The sequence below is a fragment of the Antedon mediterranea genome, chromosome 10, assembly GCF_964355755.1.
Source record: "Antedon mediterranea chromosome 10, ecAntMedi1.1, whole genome shotgun sequence".
Lineage (NCBI taxonomy): Eukaryota > Metazoa > Echinodermata > Crinoidea > Comatulida > Antedonidae > Antedon > Antedon mediterranea.
In genome coordinates this window covers 9,510,487-9,534,363 of record NC_092679.1, presented here as the reverse complement: position 1 = coordinate 9,534,363, position 23,877 = coordinate 9,510,487, and the positions used below count along the sequence as shown (strand labels likewise).

At 31.4% G+C, this 23,877-nt stretch overlaps 4 long non-coding RNA genes across 4 annotated transcripts; 2 read left to right on the top strand and 2 right to left on the bottom strand.

Annotated features, from left to right (window-relative positions):
* The first annotated feature begins 427 nt into the window (after window positions 1–427).
* LOC140060114 (uncharacterized) lies at window positions 428–2,294 on the top strand. The gene is made up of 3 exons (XR_011847283.1): window positions 428–1,198; window positions 1,546–1,650; window positions 1,773–2,294. It is a non-coding gene; the product is annotated as an uncharacterized lncRNA (long non-coding RNA).
* On the bottom strand, window positions 2,082–3,204 carry LOC140060115 (uncharacterized). Its single transcript, XR_011847284.1, has 2 exons — window positions 2,648–3,204; window positions 2,082–2,384 (listed from the first exon to the last, which is right to left on the bottom strand). It is a non-coding gene; the product is annotated as an uncharacterized lncRNA (long non-coding RNA).
* A 7,993-nt stretch (window positions 3,205–11,197) lies between these two features.
* On the top strand, window positions 11,198–13,064 carry LOC140060930 (uncharacterized). Its single transcript, XR_011847382.1, has 3 exons — window positions 11,198–11,968; window positions 12,316–12,420; window positions 12,543–13,064. It is a non-coding gene; the product is annotated as an uncharacterized lncRNA (long non-coding RNA).
* On the bottom strand, window positions 12,852–13,761 carry LOC140060931 (uncharacterized). Its single transcript, XR_011847383.1, has 2 exons — window positions 13,418–13,761; window positions 12,852–13,154 (listed from the first exon to the last, which is right to left on the bottom strand). It is a non-coding gene; the product is annotated as an uncharacterized lncRNA (long non-coding RNA).
* Between the last annotated feature and the right edge of the window lie 10,116 nt (window positions 13,762–23,877).

Sequence of the window (23,877 nt, the reverse complement as noted above, 5' to 3'; positions counted from 1 at the left end):
TACAGAAAAGCTTCAAATCTCATTTAGAGACGTTTTAGACCATTTTGTGATTTTCAAAAAAACTTGTTAACATAAAAACATCAAAGAGTACAGAATAGCTTCAAATCGCATTTGGAGACGTTTTAGACAATTTTGTGATTTTCGAAAAACTTGGTTACACAAAAACATCAAAGTGCTTGAAATCACATTAGAAACCGTTTTAGACCATTTTGAGCATTTCGATAAAACATTTCACACAAAAACATCAAAGAGCACAAAGTAGCTTAATATCGTATTTAAAAACGTTTTTGACCATTTTGAGCATTTCGACAGAAAATTTTCACACAAAACATCAAAGTGTACAGAATAGCTTCAAATCGCATTTGGAAACGTTTTAGACCATTTTGAGAATTTCGAAAAACTTGTTAACACAAAAACACCAAAGTGCTTAAAATGGATATGAAAGGGTTCCTAGCAATATCATTTTATTGGCTCAACGTGTAGATCAATCAGTTTTAAGCTTGCCATAGTCATACTTAATGTTTTGGAGGACGACAACGCCCTCAAAACGCCCCTGAGAAACCTGTGAAAAACTTTTTGTGACGTCACTAAAAGTTATTTTTGTATTACAGAGATAGGAATTTAGCAGTAAATCATTGATTGATGCAAAAGCATGGTAGTAATTACTTATTGCTTTGATATTTTTATTCTTGGATAAGTATGTTAGCCTAATCGAATAAAATTAATTCATATTATCAACCAAGTTTTTTTTTAAACGGATTTTAATTTCGTTTTTCAAGGCCATCTTTTACGAAATTCATAGCCAAATGCCTATCTTGCTGGGTACACGGAGTTATTTTGCGCATGCGTGAGAATCACAGAGTCGACCACCTTGGCCTCTCTCTCGACCCTCCTCGCGAGCGATGTTTATTTCGCTATTTATTATACACGTATTATTGAAACATTCATTTTATTATTATTTCGTTGTAATTAACTGAAATTGATGGAAATTCGTCCACATCGTCTTGTTAACACGGGTGTTAACATCGTTTTGAAGAAACGGTTGGACGAGTAAATGGTGTTTGACAATGCCATGGCCTGGAGCTAGCTAGGCCTAGGCCTTTTTAGTAGTGATGACTGCTGGATACGGTGTTTAGTCGCCCGGCCAGAGGTGAGCTGAGAGCGTATGCTCCTTGATGTATCGTTGAGGGTGTTAATGGTAGGCACAATTGTGTTACTGTATTATGTATATACACATTATTTATAAGTACGTTTATTAATATTGTTGTGTGCTGTAGTGTCCTGACTAACGTATTATTAAAATATTTTTTTGTTATTACATGCCGCCCTACTAGCTACAGTAGTAGGCTAGGCAACACTGAATACTAAATACTGTATTATGATTCCCAATAAAATGAATAGAGTTGGATTTTCTCTAATGTAGTAATAAAGGTTATAACAGGCCAGGCCTAGTTAGGGGTATTTCAGCTTGTATCATATACAGTACAATATACAGTACAGTATACAGTAAATAAACAATTCATTTGTATTTTTACCTACCTACAGGTCTATAATTGGAGTGCAATTATGATAATTGATGGACGGGATAAGCAAATGTATTTATTGATTGGAATGGAAGCGCAAATGTTAGAGTAAAATTATAATATTAAGGTAACAGATACTGAGCATTGCTATTTTAAACTGTTGATCAAACCTACATAATACATTATACTAAATTATTATTTTGTTTTGAGGGCAGATAAACATGTGCTTATTCATTTTCCTTTTTTCAGGTGAATAGAAAGATACCCAGAGTACTTTATAATAGATGCTACTTGGATCATGCTTGCACGATACATTTATGCAGTATACTAAGACACCAAGTATAGAATGAGCGCAGACAATTAAAATTACAGAACTAAATATTTATGAAGAATAGTAAAATATGCATAATAGAATTCTTTAGACGCGAGTGCTAGGGTTACAGTCATACTGTAACTATGGTAATGTACTACCAGACAGTACACTAGTAGCAGTGCATCATATAGTGTTTGTTTTTAACCATTAAATGGGTCTGGGTATATAAACAAATAAACCACTACTGTACTTCTTTTTTTATTTATTTAGCCAAATACTATGTACAATGGACATTTATGAAAGAATCCATCTCTTGAATATGATGGAGCTGGCTGGTGTTGATAGAATTAAAATGTATCACTCAGGTCTCAAAAGTAATTTATGTCCTGTTTGAAAAATCCTGCTTGTTCCAAACTCATTATGATACATTTGTTCAATAAAATTCATTCCACACACTATTTCTGCCATATAATTTGATGTTTACAATTTTATTACTAGTACTATTACAGTTCTTCAAAGCCATCTCATGTACTGTTGATTCCATAAATCTGCAAAGATAAGACCAATAAATGGATGAAAATGTACTATTATTTTTATTCAATCCTACCTCTAGGCCCTATAGTATTATATTTTATGACTTGGTAACAAACAGAAAGAGGTTATTATTTAATTACACTACAGTTACTAACTAAACTATAATAATCCTCTCGGCCTCACCTCCTCTGCTCTACTTTAATTATTAGTATTATTATATTACTATATTAGTCAATAACAAAAGTCAGAGCCAAAAACAAGTTCAACACAAGCTTACCTTTTTTATTTACGTCGCCTTTTACATACGTCTACGCCCGCGCCTTGTCCACTTCCTGGAGGTTCGTCGGTGGACCGGCGACTGCTACTCTCTTGTACTGTAGGCCATTGAGTAACTCCATGTGTAGGCCTAGCCTACTACTAGCGAATTTAGAAGAAACTATAGTCTACTAGACCTAGCCTAATTTGTAGTCTGCGTGAGTGGTTTAGTGTGAGAAGTACAAATACACACTTTCTTTTTTTCACGTACAATCTTTGCAGACATAACTTTTTATTGATTTGTGAAATATCGATATTTTCTACGACTGCAGCAACAGGGAGCTTGCAACACGCGAGTCTCGTGTAGCATGGGTTTGTTTATTTTGTTTACGCCACACAGTCCGCGAACGAGACAAGGCGGTGATTGGACTGTATTAAAATTCATTAACCAATCACAAAACGACTGCTGCCGTGGCTACAACCCCGGGTGTTTCAAACTCTAAATTTGACGATCTCGTACGTGCGTATAGAACGTTCATAAAAATTAAGATGGCGTGCCAGTTGGTCGGCCATTTTGCGGACGTTTTAAACCAAAATTTAATTTGTTTATTTCTCAATTTCTACTAGGTATTTGAATCTAATTTTTTGTGTGCTGTTTATTAACATTAAAAGGATTTATACAAAGTCCTTTTTGTGAAATTTTAAAATCCTTTCATATCCATTTTAAAATAGCTTCAAATCGCATTTGGAGACGTTTTAGACCATTTTGTGATTTTCGAAAAAACTTGTTAACATAAAAACACCAAAGTGCTTAAAATAGCTTTAAATCGCATTTGGAGATGTTTTAGACCATTTTGTGATTTTCTAAAAAACTTGTTAACATAAAAACATCAAAGTGTACAGAATAGCTTCAAATCGCATTTGGAGACGTTTTAGACAATTTTGTGATTTTCGAAAAACTTGTTAACACAAAAACACCAAAGTGCTTAAAATAGCTTCAAATCACATTTGGAGACATTTTAGACCCTTTTGTGATTTTCAAAAAAACTTGGTTACACAAAAGCACCTAAGTGCTTAAAATAGCTTCAAATCGCATTTGGAGACGTTTTAGACCATTTTGTGATTTTCGAAAAAACTAGTTAACATAAAAACATCAAAGTGCTTAAAATCACATTAGAAATCGTTTTAGACCATTTTGAGCATTTTGCTAAAACTTTTCACAAAAAAACATCAAAGAGCACAAAATAGCTTAATATCGTGTTTAAAAACGTTTTAGACCATTTTGAGCATTTGGAAAAACTTGTTAACACAAAAACACCAAAGTGCTTAAAATAGCTTCAAATCGCATTTGGAGACGTTTTAGACCATTTTGTGAGTTTCGAAAAAATTTGTTTAAATAAAAACACCAATGTGCTAAGAATAGTTTCAAATCGCATTTGCAGACGTTTTAGACCATTTTGTGATTTTCGAAAAAACTTGTTAACATAAAAACACAAAAGTGCTTAGAATAGCTTCAAATTGCATTTGTAGACGTTTTAGACCATTTTGTGATTTTCGAAAAAACTTGTTAACATAAAAACATCAAAGTGTACAGAATAGCTTCAAATCGCATTTGGAGACGTTTTAGACCATTTTGTGATTTTCGAAAAAACTTGTTAACATAAAAATACCAAAGTGTAAAGAAAAGCTTCAAATCGCTATTGGAGATGTTTTAGACCATTTTGTGATTTTCGAAAAAAATTGTTTCCATAAAAACACCAAAGTGCTTAGAATAGCTTCAAATCGCATTTGGAGACATTTTAGACAATTTTGTGATTTTCGAAAAAAGTTGTTAACATAAAAACATCAAAGTGTACAGAAAAGCTTCAAATCGCATTTAGAGACGTTTTAGACCATTTTGTGATTTTCAAAAAAACTTGTTAACATAAAAACACCAAAGTTCTTAGAATAGCTTAAAATCGCATTTGGAGACGTTTTAGACCATTTTGTGATTTTCGAAAAACTTGTTAACATAAAAACATCAAAGTGTACAGAATAGCTTAAAATCGCTATTGGAGACGTTTTAGACCATTTTGTGATTTTCGAAAAAACTTGTTAACATAAAAACATCAAAGTGCTTAGAATAGCTTCAAATCGCATTTGGAGTCATTTTAGACCATTTTGTGATTTTCGAAAAACTTGTTAACATAAAAACATCAAAGTGTACAGAATAGCTTCAAATCGCATTTGGAGACGTTTTAGACAATTTTGTGATTTTCGAAAAACTTGGTTACACAAAAACATCAAAGTGCTTGAAATCACATTAGAAACCGTTTTAGACCATTTTGAGCATTTCGATAAAACATTTCACACAAAAACATCAAAGAGCACAAAGTAGCTTAATATCGTATTTAAAAACGTTTTTGACCATTTTGAGCATTTCGAAAGAAAATTTTCACACAAAACATCAAAGTGTACAGAATAGCTTCAAATCGCATTTGGAAACGTTTTAGACCATTTTGTGATTTTCGAAAAAACTTGTTAACATAAAAACATCAAAGTGTACAGAATAGCTTCAAATCGCATTTGTAGACGTTTTAGACCATTTTGTGATTTTCGAAAAAACTTGTTAACATAAAAACATCAAAGTGTACAGAATAGCTTCAAATCGCATTTGGAGACGTTTTAGACCATTTTGTGATTTTCGAAAAAACTTGTTAACATAAAAACACCAAAGTGCTTAGAATAGCTTCAAATCGCATTTGGAGACGTTTTAGACCATTTTGTGATTTTCGAAAAAACTTGTTAACATAAAAACACCAAAGTGCTTAGAATAGCTTCAAATCGCATTTAGAGACATTTTAGACCCTTTTGTGATTTTCGAAAAAACTTGTTAACATAAAAACATCAAAGTGTACAGAATAGCTTCAAATCGCATTTGGAGACGTTTTAGACCATTTTGTGATTTTATAAAAAACTTGTTAACATAAAAACATCAAAGTGTACAGAATAGCTTCAAATCGCATTTGGAGACGTTTTAGACCATTTTGTAATTTTCGAAAAAACATGTTAACATAAAAACACCAAAGTGTACAGAAAAGCTTCAAATTGCTATTGGAGACGTTTTAGACCATTTTGTGATTCTCGAAAAAAATTGTTTCCATAAAAACACCAAAGTGCTTAGAATCGCTTCAAATCGCATTTGGAGACATTTTAGACCATTTTGTGATTTTCGAAAAAACTTGGTTACACAAAAACATCAAAGTGCTTAAAATCACATTAGAAACCGTTTTAGACCATTTTGAGTATTTCGATAAAACTTTTCACACAAAAACATCAAAGAGCACAAAATAGCTTAATATCGTATTTAAAAACGTTTTTGACCATTTTGAGGATTTCGACAAACATTTTTCACACAAAACAGCAAAGTGTACAGAATAGCTTCAAATCGCATTTGGAGACATTTTAGACCATTTATTGATTTTCGAAAAAACTTGTTAGCATAAAAACACCAAAGTGCTTAGAGTAGCTTCAAATCGCATTTAGAGACATTTTAGACCCTTTTGTGATTTTCGAAAAAACTTGGTTACACAAAAACACAAAAGGGCTTAAAATAGCTTTAAATCGCATTTGGAGGTGTTTTAGACCACTTTGTGATTTTCTAAAAGACTTGTTACCATAAAAACATCAAAGTGTACAGAATAGCTTCAAATCGCATTTGGAAACGTTTTAGACCATTTTGTGATTTTCGAAAAAACTGTTAACATAAAAACACCAAAGTGCTTAGAATAGCTTCAAATCACATTTGGAGACGTTTTAGACCATTTTGTGATTTTTGAAAAAACTAGTTAACATAAAAACATAAAAGTGCTTAAAATCACATTAGAAATCGTTTTAGACCATTTTGAGCATTTCGCTAAAACTTTTCACAAAAAAACATCAAAGAGCACAAAATAGCTTAAAATCGTGTTTAAAAACGTTTTAGACCATTTTGAGCTTTTCGAAAAACTTGTTAACACAAAAACACCAAAGTGCTTAAAATAGCTTCAAATCGCATTTGGAGACGTTTTAGACCATTTTGTGATTTTCGAAAAAACTTGTTAACATAAAAACACAAAAGTATACAGAATAGCTTCAAATCGCATTTGGAGTCGTTTTAGACCATTTTGTGATTTTCAAAAAAACTTGTTAACATAAAAACACCAATGTGCTAAGATTAGCTTCAAATCGCATTTGAAGACATTTTAGACCATTTTGTGATTTCGAAAAAACTTGTTAACATAAAAACACCAAAGTGCTTAGAATAGCTTCAAATCGCATTTCGAGATATTTTAGACTCTTTTGTGATTTTCGAAAAAACTTGTTAACATAAAAACATCAAAGTGTACAGAATAGCTTCAAATCGCATTTGGGGACGTTTTAGACAATTTTGTGATTTTCGAAAAACTTGGTTACACAAAAACATCAAAGTGCTTGAAATCACATTAGAAACCGTTTTAGACCATTTTGAGCATTTCGATAAAACTTTTCACACAAAAACATCAAAGAGCACAAAGTAGCTTAATATCGTATTTAAAAACGTTTATGACCATTTTGAGCATTTCGACAGAAAATTTTCACACAAAACATCAAAGTGTACAGAATAGCTTCAAATCGCATTTGGAAACGTTTTAGACCATTTTGTGATTTTTGAAAAAACTTGTTAACATAAAATTATCAAAGTGTACAGAAAAGCTTCAAATCGCATTTGGAGACGTTTTAGACCGTTTTGTGATTTTTGAAAAAACTTGTTAACATAAAAACACCAAAGTGCTTAGAATAGCTTCAAATCGCATTTGGAGACGTTTTAGACCATTTTGTGATTTTCGAAAAAACTTGTTAAGATAAAAACACCAAAGTTCTTAAAATAGCTTCAAATCGCATTTGGAGACGTTTTAGACCATTTTGTGATTTTCGAAAAAAACTTCTTAACATAAAAACACCAAAGTGCTTAGAATAGCTTAAAATCGCATTTGGAGACGTTTTAGACCATTTTGTGATTTTCGAAAAACTTGTTAACATAAAAACATCAAAGTGTACAGAATAGCTTCAAATCGCATTTGGAGACGTTTTAGACAATTTTGTGATTTTCGAAAAACTTGGTTACACAAAAACATCAAAGTGCTTGAAATCACATTAGAAACCATTTTAGACCATTTTGAGCATTTCGATAAAACATTTCACACAAAAACATCAAAGAGCACAAAGTAGCTTAATATCGTATTTAAAAACGTTTTTGACCATTTTGAGCATTTCGACAGAAAATTTTCAAACAAAACATCAAAGTGTACAGAATAGCTTCAAATCGCATTTGGAAACGTTTTAGACCATTTTGTGATTTTCGAAAAAACTTGTTAACATAAAAACATCAAAGTGTACAGATTAGCTTCAAATCGCATTTGTAGACGTTTTAGACCATTTTGTGATTTTCGAAAAAACTTGCTAACATAAAAACATCAAAGTGTACAGAATAGCTTCAAATCACATTTGGAGACGTTTTAGACCATTTTGTGATTTTCGAAAAAAATTGTTTCCATAAAAACACCAAAGTGCTTAGAATAGCTTCAAATCGCATTTGGAGACATTTTAGACCATTTTGTGATTTTCGAAAAAACTTGTTAACATAAAAACATCAAAGTGTACAGAAAAGCTTCAAATCTCATTTAGAGACGTTTTAGACCATTTTGTGATTTTCAAAAAAACTTGTTAACATAAAAACACCAAAGTGCTTAGAATAGCTTAAAATCGCATTTGGAGACGTTTTAGACCATTTTGTGATTTTCGAAAAACTTGTTAACATAAAAACATCAAAGAGTACAGAATAGCTTCAAATCGCATTTGGAGACGTTTTAGACAATTTTGTGATTTTCGAAAAACTTGGTTACACAAAAACATCAAAGTGCTTGAAATCACATTAGAAACCGTTTTAGACCATTTTGAGCATTTCGATAAAACATTTCACACAAAAACATCAAAGAGCACAAAGTAGCTTAATATCGTATTTAAAAACGTTTTTGACCATTTTGAGCATTTCGACAGAAAATTTTCACACAAAACATCAAAGTGTACAGAATAGCTTCAAATCGCATTTGGAAACGTTTTAGACCATTTTGAGCATTTCGAAAAACTTGTTAACACAAAAACACCAAATTGCTTAAAATAGCTTCAAATCGCATTTGGAGACGTTTTAGACCATTTTGTGATTTTCGAAAAAACTTGTTAACATAAAAACACCAAAGTGCTTAAAATAGCTTTAAATCGCATTTGGAGATGTTTTAGACCATTTTGTGATTTTCTAAAAAACTTGGTTACACAAAAGCACCTAAGTGCTTAAAAAGCTTCAAATGGCATTTGGAGACGTTTTAGACCATTTTGTGATTTTCGAAAAAACTAGTTAACATAAAAACATCAAAGTGCTTAAAATCACATTAGAAATCGTTTTAGACCATTTTGAGCATTTTGCTAAAACTTTTCACAAAAAAACATCAAAGAGCACAAAATAGCTTAATATCGTGTTTAAAAACGTTTTAGGCCTAGACCATTTTGAGCATTTCGAAAAACTTGTTAACACAAAAACACCAAAGTGCTTAAAATAGCTTCAAATCGCATTTGGAGACGTTTTAGACCATTTTGTGAGTTTCGAAAAAATTTGTTTAAATAAAAACACCAATGGGCCAAGAATAGTTTCAAATCGCATTTGCAGACGTTTTAGACCATTTTGTGATTTTCGAAAAAACTTGTTAACATAAAAACACAAAAGTGCTTAGAATAGCTACAAATTGCATTTGTAGACGTTTTAGACCATTTTGTGATTTTCGAAAAAACTTGTTAACATAAAAACATCAAAGTGTACAGAATAGCTTCAAATCGCATTTGGAGACGTTTTAGACCATTTTGTGATTTTCGAAAAAACTTGTTAACATAAAAACACCAAAGTGTACAGAATAGCTTAAAATCGCTATTGGAGACGTTTTAGACCATTTTGTGATTTTCGAAAAAACTTGTTAACATAAAAACATCAAAGTGCTTAGAATAGCTTCAAATCGCATTTGGAGACATTTTAGACCATTTTGTGATTTTCGAAAAAAGTTGTTAACATAAAAACATCAAAGTGTACAGAAAAGCTTCAAATCGCATTTAGAGACGTTTTAGACCATTTTGTGATTTTCGAAAAACTTTATCAAAGTGTACAGAATTGCTTCAAATCGCATTTGGAGACGTTTTAGACCATTTTGTGATTTTCGAAAAACTTGTTAACATAAAAATATCAAAGTGTACAGAATAGCTTCAAATCGCATTTGGAGACGTTTTAGACAATTTTGTGATTTTCGAAAAAACTTGTTAACATAAAAACACAAAAGTATACAGAATAGCTTCAAATCGCATTTGGAGTCGTTTTAGACCATTTTGTGATTTTCGAAAAACTTTATCAAAGTGTACAGAATTGCTTCAAATCGCATTTGGAGACGTTTTAGACCATTTTGTGATTTTCGAAAAACTTGTTAACATAAAAACATCAAAGTGTACAGAATAGCTTCAAATCGCATTTGGAGACGTTTTAGACAATTTTGTGATTTTCGAAAAACTTGGTTACACAAAAACATCAAAGTGCTTGAAATCACATTAGAAACCGTTTTAGACCATTTTGAGCATTTCGATAAAACATTTCACACAAAAACATCAAAGAGCACAAAGTAGCTTAATATCGTATTTAAAAACGTTTTTGACCATTTTGAGCATTTCGACAGAAAATTTTCACACAAAACATCAAAGTGTACAGAATAGCTTCAAATCGCATTTGGAAACGTTTTAGACCATTTTGTGATTTTCGAAAAAACTTGTTAACATAAAAACATCAAAGTGTACAGATTAGCTTCAAATCGCATTTGTAGACGTTTTAGACCATTTTGTGATTTTCGAAAAAACTTGCTAACATAAAAACATCAAAGTGTACAGAATAGCTTCAAATCACATTTGGAGACGTTTTAGACCATTTTGTGATTTTCGAAAAAATTTGTTTCCATAAAAACACCAAAGTGCTTAGAATAGCTTCAAATCGCATTTGGAGACATTTTAGACCATTTTGTGATTTTCGAAAAAACTTGTTAACATAAAAACATCAAAGTGTACAGAAAAGCTTCAAATCTCATTTAGAGACGTTTTAGACCATTTTGTGATTTTCAAAAAAACTTGTTAACATAAAAACATCAAAGAGTACAGAATAGCTTCAAATCGCATTTGGAGACGTTTTAGACAATTTTGTGATTTTCGAAAAACTTGGTTACACAAAAACATCAAAGTGCTTGAAATCACATTAGAAACCGTTTTAGACCATTTTGAGCATTTCGATAAAACATTTCACACAAAAACATCAAAGAGCACAAAGTAGCTTAATATCGTATTTAAAAACGTTTTTGACCATTTTGAGCATTTCGACAGAAAATTTTCACACAAAACATCAAAGTGTACAGAATAGCTTCAAATCGCATTTGGAAACGTTTTAGACCATTTTGAGAATTTCGAAAAACTTGTTAACACAAAAACACCAAAGTGCTTAAAATGGATATGAAAGGGTTCCTAGCAATATCATTTTATTGGCTCAACGTGTAGATCAATCAGTTTTAAGCTTGCCATAGTCATACTTAATGTTTTGGAGGACGACAACGCCCTCAAAACGCCCCTGAGAAACCTGTGAAAAACTTTTTGTGACGTCACTAAAAGTTATTTTTGTATTACAGAGATAGGAATTTAGCAGTAAATCATTGATTGATGCAAAAGCATGGTAGTAATTACTTATTGCTTTGATATTTTTATTCTTGGATAAGTATGTTAGCCTAATCGAATAAAATTAATTCATATTATCAACCAAGTTTTTTTTTAAACGGATTTTAATTTCGTTTTTCAAGGCCATCTTTTACGAAATTCATAGCCAAATGCCTATCTTGCTGGGTACACGGAGTTATTTTGCGCATGCGTGAGAATCACAGAGTCGACCACCTTGGCCTCTCTCTCGACCCTCCTCGCGAGCGATGTTTATTTCGCTATTTATTATACACGTATTATTGAAACATTCATTTTATTATTATTTCGTTGTAATTAACTGAAATTGATGGAAATTCGTCCACATCGTCTTGTTAACACGGGTGTTAACATCGTTTTGAAGAAACGGTTGGACGAGTAAATGGTGTTTGACAATGCCATGGCCTGGAGCTAGCTAGGCCTAGGCCTTTTTAGTAGTGATGACTGCTGGATACGGTGTTTAGTCGCCCGGCCAGAGGTGAGCTGAGAGCGTATGCTCCTTGATGTATCGTTGAGGGTGTTAATGGTAGGCACAATTGTGTTACTGTATTATGTATATACACATTATTTATAAGTACGTTTATTAATATTGTTGTGTGCTGTAGTGTCCTGACTAACGTATTATTAAAATATTTTTTTGTTATTACATGCCGCCCTACTAGCTACAGTAGTAGGCTAGGCAACACTGAATACTAAATACTGTATTATGATTCCCAATAAAATGAATAGAGTTGGATTTTCTCTAATGTAGTAATAAAGGTTATAACAGGCCAGGCCTAGTTAGGGGTATTTCAGCTTGTATCATATACAGTACAATATACAGTACAGTATACAGTAAATAAACAATTCATTTGTATTTTTACCTACCTACAGGTCTATAATTGGAGTGCAATTATGATAATTGATGGACGGGATAAGCAAATGTATTTATTGATTGGAATGGAAGCGCAAATGTTAGAGTAAAATTATAATATTAAGGTAACAGATACTGAGCATTGCTATTTTAAACTGTTGATCAAACCTACATAATACATTATACTAAATTATTATTTTGTTTTGAGGGCAGATAAACATGTGCTTATTCATTTTCCTTTTTTCAGGTGAATAGAAAGATACCCAGAGTACTTTATAATAGATGCTACTTGGATCATGCTTGCACGATACATTTATGCAGTATACTAAGACACCAAGTATAGAATGAGCGCAGACAATTAAAATTACAGAACTAAATATTTATGAAGAATAGTAAAATATGCATAATAGAATTCTTTAGACGCGAGTGCTAGGGTTACAGTCATACTGTAACTATGGTAATGTACTACCAGACAGTACACTAGTAGCAGTGCATCATATAGTGTTTGTTTTTAACCATTAAATGGGTCTGGGTATATAAACAAATAAACCACTACTGTACTTCTTTTTTTATTTATTTAGCCAAATACTATGTACAATGGACATTTATGAAAGAATCCATCTCTTGAATATGATGGAGCTGGCTGGTGTTGATAGAATTAAAATGTATCACTCAGGTCTCAAAAGTAATTTATGTCCTGTTTGAAAAATCCTGCTTGTTCCAAACTCATTATGATACATTTGTTCAATAAAATTCATTCCACACACTATTTCTGCCATATAATTTGATGTTTACAATTTTATTACTAGTACTATTACAGTTCTTCAAAGCCATCTCATGTACTGTTGATTCCATAAATCTGCAAAGATAAGACCAATAAATGGATGAAAATGTACTATTATTTTTATTCAATCCTACCTCTAGGCCCTATAGTATTATATTTTATGACTTGGTAACAAACAGAAAGAGGTTATTATTTAATTACACTACAGTTACTAACTAAACTATAATAATCCTCTCGGCCTCACCTCCTCTGCTCTACTTTAATTATTAGTATTATTATATTACTATATTAGTCAATAACAAAAGTCAGAGCCAAAAACAAGTTCAACACAAGCTTACCTTTTTTATTTACGTCGCCTTTTACATACGTCTACGCCCGCGCCTTGTCCACTTCCTGGAGGTTCGTCGGTGGACCGGCGACTGCTACTCTCTTGTACTGTAGGCCATGGAGTAACTCCATGTGTAGGCCTAGCCTACTACTAGCGAATTTAGAAGAAACTATAGTCTACTAGACCTAGCCTAATTTGTAGTCTGCGTGAGTGGTTTAGTGTGAGAAGTACAAATACACACTTTCTTCTTTTCACGTACAATCTTTGCAGACATAACTTTTTATTGATTTGTGAAATATCGATATTTTCTACGACTGCAGCAACAGGGAGCTTGCAACACGCGAGTCTCGTGTAGCATGGGTTAGTTTATTTTGTTTACGCCACACAGTCGGCGAACGAGACAAGGCGGTGATTGGACTGTATTAAAATTCATTAACCAATCACAAAACGACTGCTGCCGTGGCTACAACCCCGGGTGTTTCAAACTCTAAATTTGACGATCTCGTACGTGCGTATAGAACGTTCATAAAAATTAAGATGGCGTGCCAGTTGGTCGGCCATTTTGCGGACGTTTTATACCAAAATTTAATTTGTTTATTTCTCAATTTCTACTAGGTATTTGAATCTAATTTTTTGTGTGCTGTTTATTAACATTAAAAGGATTTATACAAAGTCCTTTTTGTGAAATTTTAAAATCCTTTCATATCCATTTTAAAATAGCTTCAAATCGCATTTGGAGACGTTTTAGACCATTTTGTGATTTTCGAAAAAACTTGTTAACATAAAAACACCAAAGTGCTTAAAATAGCTTTAAATCGCATTTGGAGATGTTTTAGACCATTTTGTGATTTTCTAAAAAACTTGTTAACATAAAAACATCAAAGTGTACAGAATAGCTTCAAATCGCATTTGGAGACGTTTTAGACAATTTTGTGATTTTCGAAAAACTTGTTAACACAAAAACACCAAAGTGCTTAAAATAGCTTCAAATCACATTTGGAGACATTTTAGACCCTTTTGTGATTTTCAAAAAAACTTGGTTACACAAAAGCACCTAAGTGCTTAAAATAGCTTCAAATCGCATTTGGAGACGTTTTAGACCATTTTGTGATTTTCGAAAAAACTAGTTAACATAAAAACATCAAAGTGCTTAAAATCACATTAGAAATCGTTTTAGACCATTTTGAGCATTTTGCTAAAACTTTTCACAAAAAAACATCAAAGAGCACAAAATAGCTTAATATCGTGTTTAAAAACGTTTTAGACCATTTTGAGCATTTGGAAAAACTTGTTAACACAAAAACACCAAAGTGCTTAAAATAGCTTCAAATCGCATTTGGAGACGTTTTAGACCATTTTGTGAGTTTCGAAAAAATTTGATTAAATAAAAACACCAATGTGCTAAGAATAGTTTCAAATCGCATTTGCAGACGTTTTAGACCATTTTGTGATTTTCGAAAAAACTTGTTGACATAAAAACACAAAAGTGCTTAGAATAGCTTCAAATTGCATTTGTAGACGTTTTAGACCATTTTGTGATTTTCGAAAAAACTTGTTAACATAAAAACATCAAAGTGTACAGAATAGCTTCAAATCGCATTTGGAGACGTTTTAGACCATTTTGTGATTTTCGAAAAAACTTGTTAACATAAAAATACCAAAGTGTAAAGAAAAGCTTCAAATCGCTATTGGAGATGTTTTAGACCATTTTGTGATTTTCGAAAAAAATTGTTTCCATAAAAACACCAAAGTGCTTAGAATAGCTTCAAATCGCATTTGGAGACATTTTAGACAATTTTGTGATTTTCGAAAAAAGTTGTTAACATAAAAACATCAAAGTGTACAGAAAAGCTTCAAATCGCATTTAGAGACGTTTTAGACCATTTTGTGATTTTCAAAAAAACTTGTTAACATAAAAACACCAAAGTTCTTAGAATAGCTTAAAATCGCATTTGGAGACGTTTTAGACCATTTTGTGATTTTCGAAAAACTTGTTAACATAAAAACATCAAAGTGCTTAGAATAGCTTCAAATCGCATTTGGAGTCATTTTAGACCATTTTGTGATTTTCGAAAAACTTGTTAACATAAAAACATCAAAGTGTACAGAATAGCTTCAAATCGCATTTGGAGACGTTTTAGACAATTTTGTGATTTTCGAAAAACTTGGTTACACAAAAACATCAAAGTGCTTGAAATCACATTAGAAACCGTTTTAGACCATTTTGAGCATTTCGATAAAACATTTCACACAAAAACATCAAAGAGCACAAAGTAGCTTAATATCGTATTTAAAAACGTTTTTGACCATTTTGAGCATTTCGAAAGAAAATTTTCACACAAAACATCAAAGTGTACAGAATAGCTTCAAATCGCATTTGGAAACGTTTTAGACCATTTTGTGATTTTCGAAAAAACTAGTTAACATAAAAACATCAAAGTGTACAGAATAGCTTCAAATCGCATTTGTAGACGTTTTAGACCATTTTGTGATTTTCGAAAAAACTTGTTAACATAAAAACATCAAAGTGTACAGAATAGCTTCAAATCGCATTTGTAGACGTTTTAGACCATTTTGTGATTTTCGAAAAAACTTGTTAACATAAAAACATAAAAGTGTACAGAAAAGCTTCAAATCGCTATTGGAGACGTTTTAGACCATTTTGTGATTTTCGAAAAAAATTGTTTCCATAAAAACACCAAAGTGCTTAGAATAGCTTCAAATCGCATTTGGAGACGTTTTAGACCATTTTGTGATTTTCGAAAAAACTTGTTAACATAAAAACACCTAAGTGCTTAGAATAGCTTCAAATCGCATTTAGAGACATTTTAGACCCTTTTGTGATTTTCGAAAAAACTTGTTAACATAAAAACATCAAAGTGTACAGAATAGCTTCAAATCGCATTTGGAGACGTTTTAGACCATTTTGTGATTTTATAAAAAACTTGTTAACATAAAAACATCAAAGTGTACAGAATAGCTTCAAATCGCATTTGGAGACGTTTTAGACCATTTTGTGATTTTCGAAAAAACATGTTAACATAAAAACATCAAAGTGTACAGAAAAGCTTCAAATTGCTATTGGAGACGTTTTAGACCATTTTGTGATTTTCGAAAAAAATTGTTTCCATAAAAACACCAAAGTGCTTAGAATCGCTTCAAATCGCATTTGGAGACATTTTAGACCATTTTGTGATTTTCGAAAAAACTTGGTTACACAAAAACATCAAAGTGCTTAAAATCACATTAGAAACCGTTTTAGACCATTTTGAGTATTTCGATAAAACTTTTCACACAAAAACATCAAAGAGCACAAAATAGCTTAATATCGTATTTAAAAACGTTTTTGACCATTTTGAGGATTTCGACAAACATTTTTCACACAAAACAGCAAAGTGTACAGAATAGCTTCAAATCGCATTTGGAGACATTTTAGACCATTTATTGATTTTCGAAAAAACTTGTTAGCATAAAAACACCAAAGTGCTTAGAGTAGCTTCAAATCGCATTTAGAGACATTTTAGACCCTTTTGTGATTTTCGAAAAAACTTGGTTACACAAAAACACAAAAGGGCTTAAAATAGCTTTAAATCGCATTTGGAGGTGTTTTAGACCACTTTGTGATTTTCTAAAAGACTTGTTACCATAAAAACATCAAAGTGTACAGAATAGCTTCAAATCGCATTTGGAAACGTTTTAGACCATTTTGTGATTTTCGAAAAAACTGTTAACATAAAAACACCAAAGTGCTTAGAATAGCTTCAAATCACATTTGGAGACGTTTTAGACCATTTTGTGATTTTTGAAAAAACTAGTTAACATAAAAACATAAAAGTGCTTAAAATCACATTAGAAATCGTTTTAGACCATTTTGAGCATTTCGCTAAAACTTTTCACAAAAAAACATCAAAGAGCACAAAATAGCTTAAAATCGTGTTTAAAAACGTTTTAGACCATTTTGAGCTTTTCGAAAAACTTGTTAACACAAAAACACCAAAGTGCTTAAAATAGCTTCAAATCGCATTTGGAGACGTTTTAGACCATTTTGTGATTTTCGAAAAAACTTGTTAACATAAAAACACAAAAGTATACAGAATAGCTTCAAATCGCATTTGGAGTCGTTTTAGACCATTTTGTGATTTTCAAAAAAACTTGTTAACATAAAAACACCAATGTGCTAAGATTAGCTTCAAATCGCATTTGAAGACATTTTAGACCATTTTGTGATTTCGAAAAAACTTGTTAACATAAAAACACCAAAGTGCTTAGAATAGCTTCAAATCGCATTTCGAGATATTTTAGACTCTTTTGTGATTTTCGAAAAAACTTGTTAACATAAAAACATCAAAGTGTACAGAATAGCTTCAAATCGCATTTGGAGACGTTTTAGACAATTTTGTGATTTTCGAAAAACTTGGTTACACAAAAACATCAAAGTGCTTGAAATCACATTAGAAACCGTTTTAGACCATTTTGAGCATTTCGATAAAACTTTTCACACAAAAACATCAAAGAGCACAAAGTAGCTTAATATCGTATTTAAAAACGTTTATGACCATTTTGAGCATTTCGACAGAAAATTTTCACACAAAACATCAAAGTGTACAGAATAGCTTCAAATCGCATTTGGAAACGTTTTAGACCATTTTGTGATTTTTGAAAAAACTTGTTAACATAAAATTATCAAAGTGTACAGAAAAGCTTCAAATCGCATTTGGAGACGTTTTAGACCGTTTTGTGATTTTTGAAAAAACTTGTTAACATAAAAACACCAAAGTGCTTAGAATAGCTTCAAATCGCATTTGGAGACGTTTTAGACCATTTTGTGATTTTCGAAAAAACTTGTTAAGATAAAAACACCAAAGTTCTTAAAATAGCTTCAAATCGCATTTGGAGACGTTTTAGACCATTTTGTGATTTTCGAAAAAACTTCTTAACATAAAAACACCAAAGTGCTTAGAATAGCTTAAAATCGCATTTGGAGACGTTTTAGACCATTTTGTGATTTTCGAAAAACTTGTTAACATAAAAACATCAAAGTGTACAGAATAGCTTCAAATCGCATTTGGAGACGTTTTAGACAATTTTGTGATTTTCGAAAAACTTGGTTACACAAAAACATCAAAGTGCTTGAAATCACATTAGAAACCATTTTAGACCATTTTGAGCATTTCGATAAAACATTTCACACAAAAACATCAAAGAGCACAAAGTAGCTTAATATCGTATTTAAAAACGTTTTTGACCATTTTGAGCATTTCGACAGAAAATTTTCAAACAAAACATCAAAGTGTACAGAATAGCTTCAAATCGCATTTGGAAACGTTTTAGACCATTTTGTGATTTTCGAAAAAACTTGTTAACATAAAAACATCAAAGTGTACAGATTAGCTTCAAATCGCATTTGTAGACGTTTTAGACCATTTTGTGATTTTCGAAAAAACTTGCTAACATAAAAACATCAAAGTGTACAGAATAGCTTCAAATCACATTTGGAGACGTTTTAGACCATTTTGTGATTTTCGAAAAAAATTGTTTCCATAAAAACACCAAAGTGCTTAGAATAGCTTCAAATCGCATTTGGAGACATTTTAGACCATTTTGTGATTTTCGAAAAAACTTTTTAACATAAAAACATCAAAGTGTACAGAAAAGCTTCAAATCTCATTTAGAGACGTTTTAGACCATTTTGTGATTTTCAAAAAAACTTGTTAACATAAAAACACCAAAGTGGTTAGAATAGCTTAAAATCACATTTGGAGACGTTTTAGACCATTTTGTGATTTTCGAAAAACTTGTTAACATAAAAACATCAAAGAGTACAGAATAGCTTCAAATCACATTTGGAGACGTTTTAGACAATTTTGTGATTTTCGAAAAAACTTGGTTACACAAAAACATCAAAGTGCTTGAAATCACATTAGAAACCGTTTTAGACCATTTTGAGCATTTCGATAAAACATTTCACACAAAAACATCAAAGAGCACAAAGTAGCTTAATATCGTATTTAAAAACGTTTTTGACCATTTTGAGCATTTTGACAGAAAATTTTCACACAAAACATCAAAGTGTACAGAATAGCTTCAAATCGCATTTGGAGACGTTTTAGACAATTTTGTGATTTTCGAAAAACTTGGTTACACAAAAACATCAAAGTGCTTGAAATCACACTAGAAACCGTTTTAGACCATTTTGAGCATTTCGATAAAACTTTTCACACAAAAACATCAAAGAGCACAAAGTAGCTTAATATCGTATTTAAAAACGTTTTTGACCATTTTGAGCATTTCGACAGAAAATTTTCACACAAAACATCAAAGTGTACAGAATAGCTTCAAATCGCATTTGTAGACGTTTTAGACCATTTTGTCATTTTCGAAAAACTTGTTAACATAAAAACATCAAAGTGTACAGAATAGCTTCAAATCGCATTTGGAGACGTTTTAGACCATTTTGTGATTTTCGAAAAAACTTGTTAACATAAAAACACCAAAGTGTACAGAAAAGCTTCAAATCGCTATTGGAGACGTTTTAGACCATTTTGTGATTTTCGAAAAAAGTTGTTAACATAAAATCATCAAAGTGTACAGAAAAGCTTCAAATCGCATTTGGAAACGTTTTAGACCATTTTGTGATTTTCGAAAAAACTTGTTAACATAAAAACATCAAAGTGTACAGAATAGCTTCAAATCGCATTTGGAGACGTTTTAGACCATTTTGTGAATTTCGAAAAAACTTGTTAACGTAAAAACACCAAAGTGCTTAGAATAGCTTCAAATCGCATTTGGAGACGTTTTAGACCATTTCGTGATTTTCGAAAAAACTTGGTTACACAAAAGCACCAAAGTGCTTAAAATAGCTTCAAATCGCATTTGGAGACGTTTTAGACCATTTTGTGATTTTCGAAAAAACTTGTTAACATAAAAACACCAAAGTGCTTAGAATAGCTTCAAATCGCATTTGGAGACGTTTTAGACCATTTTGTGATTTTCGAAAAAACTTGTTAACATAAAAACACCAAAGTGCTTAGAATAGCTTCAAATCGCATTTGGAGACGTTTTAGACCATTTTGTGATTTTCGAAAAAACTTGTTAACATAAAAACACCAAAGTGCTTAGAATAGCTTCAAATCGCATTTGGAGACGTTTTAGACCATTTTGTGATTTTCGAAAAACTTGTTAACATAAAAACATCAAAGTGTAAAGAATAGCTTCAAATCGCATTTGGAGACGTTTTAGACAATTTTGTGATTTTCGAAAAACTTGGTTACACAAAAACATCAAAGTGCTTGAAATCACATTAGAAACCGTTTTAGACCATTTTGAGCATTTCGATAAAACATTTCACACAAAAACATCAAAGAGCACAAAGTAGCTTAATATCGTATTTAAAAACGTTTTTGACCATTTTGAGCATTTCGACAGAAAAATTTCACACAAAACATCAAAGTGTACAGAATAGCTTCAAATCGCATTTGGAAACGTTTTAGACCATTTTGTGATTTTCGAAAAAACTTGTTAACATAAAAACATCAAAGTGTACAGATTAGCTTCAAATCGCATTTGTAGACGTTTTAGACCATTTTGTGATTTTCGAAAAAACTTGCTAACATAAAAACATCAAAGTTTACAGAATAGCTTCAAATCACATTTGGAGACGTTTTAGACCATTTTGTGATTTTCGAAAAAAATTGTTTCCATAAAAACACCAAAGTGCTTAGAATAGCTTCAAATCGCATTTGGAGACATTTTAGACCATTTTGTGATTTTCGAAAAAACTTGTTAACATAAAAACATCAAAGTGTACAGAAAAGCTTCAAATCTCATTTAGAGACGTTTTAGACCATTTTGTGATTTTCAAAAAAACTTGTTAACATAAAAACACCAAAGTGCTTAGAATAGCTTAAAATCGCATTTGGAGACGTTTTAGACCATTTTGTGATTTTCGAAAAACTTGTTAACATAAAAACATCAAAGAGTACAGAATAGCTTCAAATCGCATTTGGAGACGTTTTAGACAATTTTGTGATTTTCGAAAAACTTGGTTACACAAAAACATCAAAGTGCTTGAAATCACATTAGAAACCGTTTTAGACCATTTTGAGCATTTCGATAAAACATTTCACACAAAAACATCAAAGAGCACAAAGTAGCTTAATATCGTATTTAAAAACGTTTTTGACCATTTTGAGCATTTCGACAGAAAATTTTCACACAAAACATCAAAGTGTACAGAATAGCTTCAAATCGCATTTGGAAACGTTTTAGACCATTTTGAGCATTTCGAAAAACTTGTTAACACAAAAACACCAAAGTGCTTAAAATAGCTTCAAATCGCATTTGGAGACGTTTTAGACCATTTTGTGATTTTCGAAAAAACTTGTTAACATAAAAACACCAAAGTGCTTAAAATAGCTTTAAATCGCATTTGGAGATGTTTTAGACCATTTTGTGATTTTCTAAAAAACTTGGTTACACAAAAGCACCTAAGTGCTTAAAATAGCTTCAAATCGTATTTGGAGACGTTTTAGACCATTTTGTGATTTTCGAAAAAACTAGTTAACATAAAAACATCAAAGTGCTTAAAATCACATTAGAAATCGTTTTAGACCATTTTGAGCATTTTGCTAAAACTTTTCACAAAAAAACATCAAAGAGCACAAAATAGCTTAATATCGTGTTTAAAAACGTTTTAGGCCTAGACCATTTTGAGCATTTCGAAAAACTTGTTAACACAAAAACACCAAAGTGCTTAAAATAGCTTCAAATCGCATTTGGAGACGTTTTAGACCATTTTGTGAGTTTCGAAAAAATTTGTTTAAATAAAAACACCAATGGGCTAAGAATAGTTTCAAATCGCATTTGCAGACGTTTTAGACCATTTTGTGATTTTCGAAAAAACTTGTTAACATAAAAACACAAAAGTGCTTAGAATAGCTACAAATTGCATTTGTAGACGTTTTAGACCATTTTGTGATTTTCGAAAAAACTTGTTAACATAAAAACATCAAAGTGTACAGAATAGCTTCAAATCGCATTTGGAGACGTTTTAGACCATTTTGTGATTTTCGAAAAAACTTGTTAACATAAAAACACCAAAGTGTACAGAATAGCTTAAAATCGCTATTGGAGACGTTTTAGACCATTTTGTGATTTTCGAAAAAACTTGTTAACATAAAAACATCAAAGTGCTTAGAATAGCTTCAAATCGCATTTGGAGACATTTTAGACCATTTTGTGATTTTCGAAAAAAGTTGTTAACATAAAAACATCAAAGTGTACAGAAAAGCTTCAAATCGCATTTAGAGACGTTTTAGACCATTTTGTGATTTTCGAAAAACTTTATCAAAGTGTACAGAATTGCTTCAAATCGCATTTGGAGACGTTTTAGACCATTTTGTGATTTTCGAAAAACTTGTTAACATAAAAACATCAAAGTGTACAGAATAGCTTCAAATCGCATTTGGAGACGTTTTAGACAATTTTGTGATTTTCGAAAAACTTGGTTACACAAAAACATCAAAGTGCTTGAAATCACATTAGAAACCGTTTTAGACCATTTTGAGCATTTCGATAAAACATTTCACACAAAAACATCAAAGAGCACAAAGTAGCTTAATATCGTATTTAAAAACGTTTTTGACCATTTTGAGCATTTCGACAGAAAATTTTCACACAAAACATCAAAGTGTACAGAATAGCTTCAAATCGCATTTGGAAACGTTTTAGACCATTTTGTGATTTTCGAAAAAACTTGTTAACATAAAAACATCAAAGTGTACAGATTAGCTTCAAATCGCATTTGTAGACGTTTTAGACCATTTTGTGATTTTCGAAAAAACTTGCTAACATAAAAACATCAAAGTGTACAGAATAGCTTCAAATCACATTTGGAGACGTTTTAGACCATTTTGTGATTTTCGAAAAAATTTGTTTCCATAAAAACACCAAAGTGCTTAGAATAGCTTCAAATCGCATTTGGAGACATTTTAGACCATTTTGTGATTTTCGAAAAAACTTGTTAACATAAAAACATCAAAGTGTACAGAAAAGCTTCAAATCTCATTTAGAGACGTTTTAGACCATTTTGTGATTTTCAAAAAAACTTGTTAACATAAAAACATCAAAGAGTACAGAATAGCTTCAAATCGCATTTGGAGACGTTTTAGACAATTTTGTGATTTTCGAAAAACTTGGTTACACAAAAACATCAAAGTGCTTGAAATCACATTAGAAACCGTTTTAGACCATTTTGAGCATTTCGATAAAACATTTCACACAAAAACATCAAAGAGCACAAAGTAGCTTAATATCGTATTTAAAAACGTTTTTGACCATTTTGAGCATTTCGACAGAAAATTTTCACACAAAACATCAAAGTGTACAGAATAGCTTCAAATCGCATTTGGAAACGTTTTAGACCATTTTGAGAATTTCGAAAAACTTGTTAACAAAAAAACACCAAAGTGC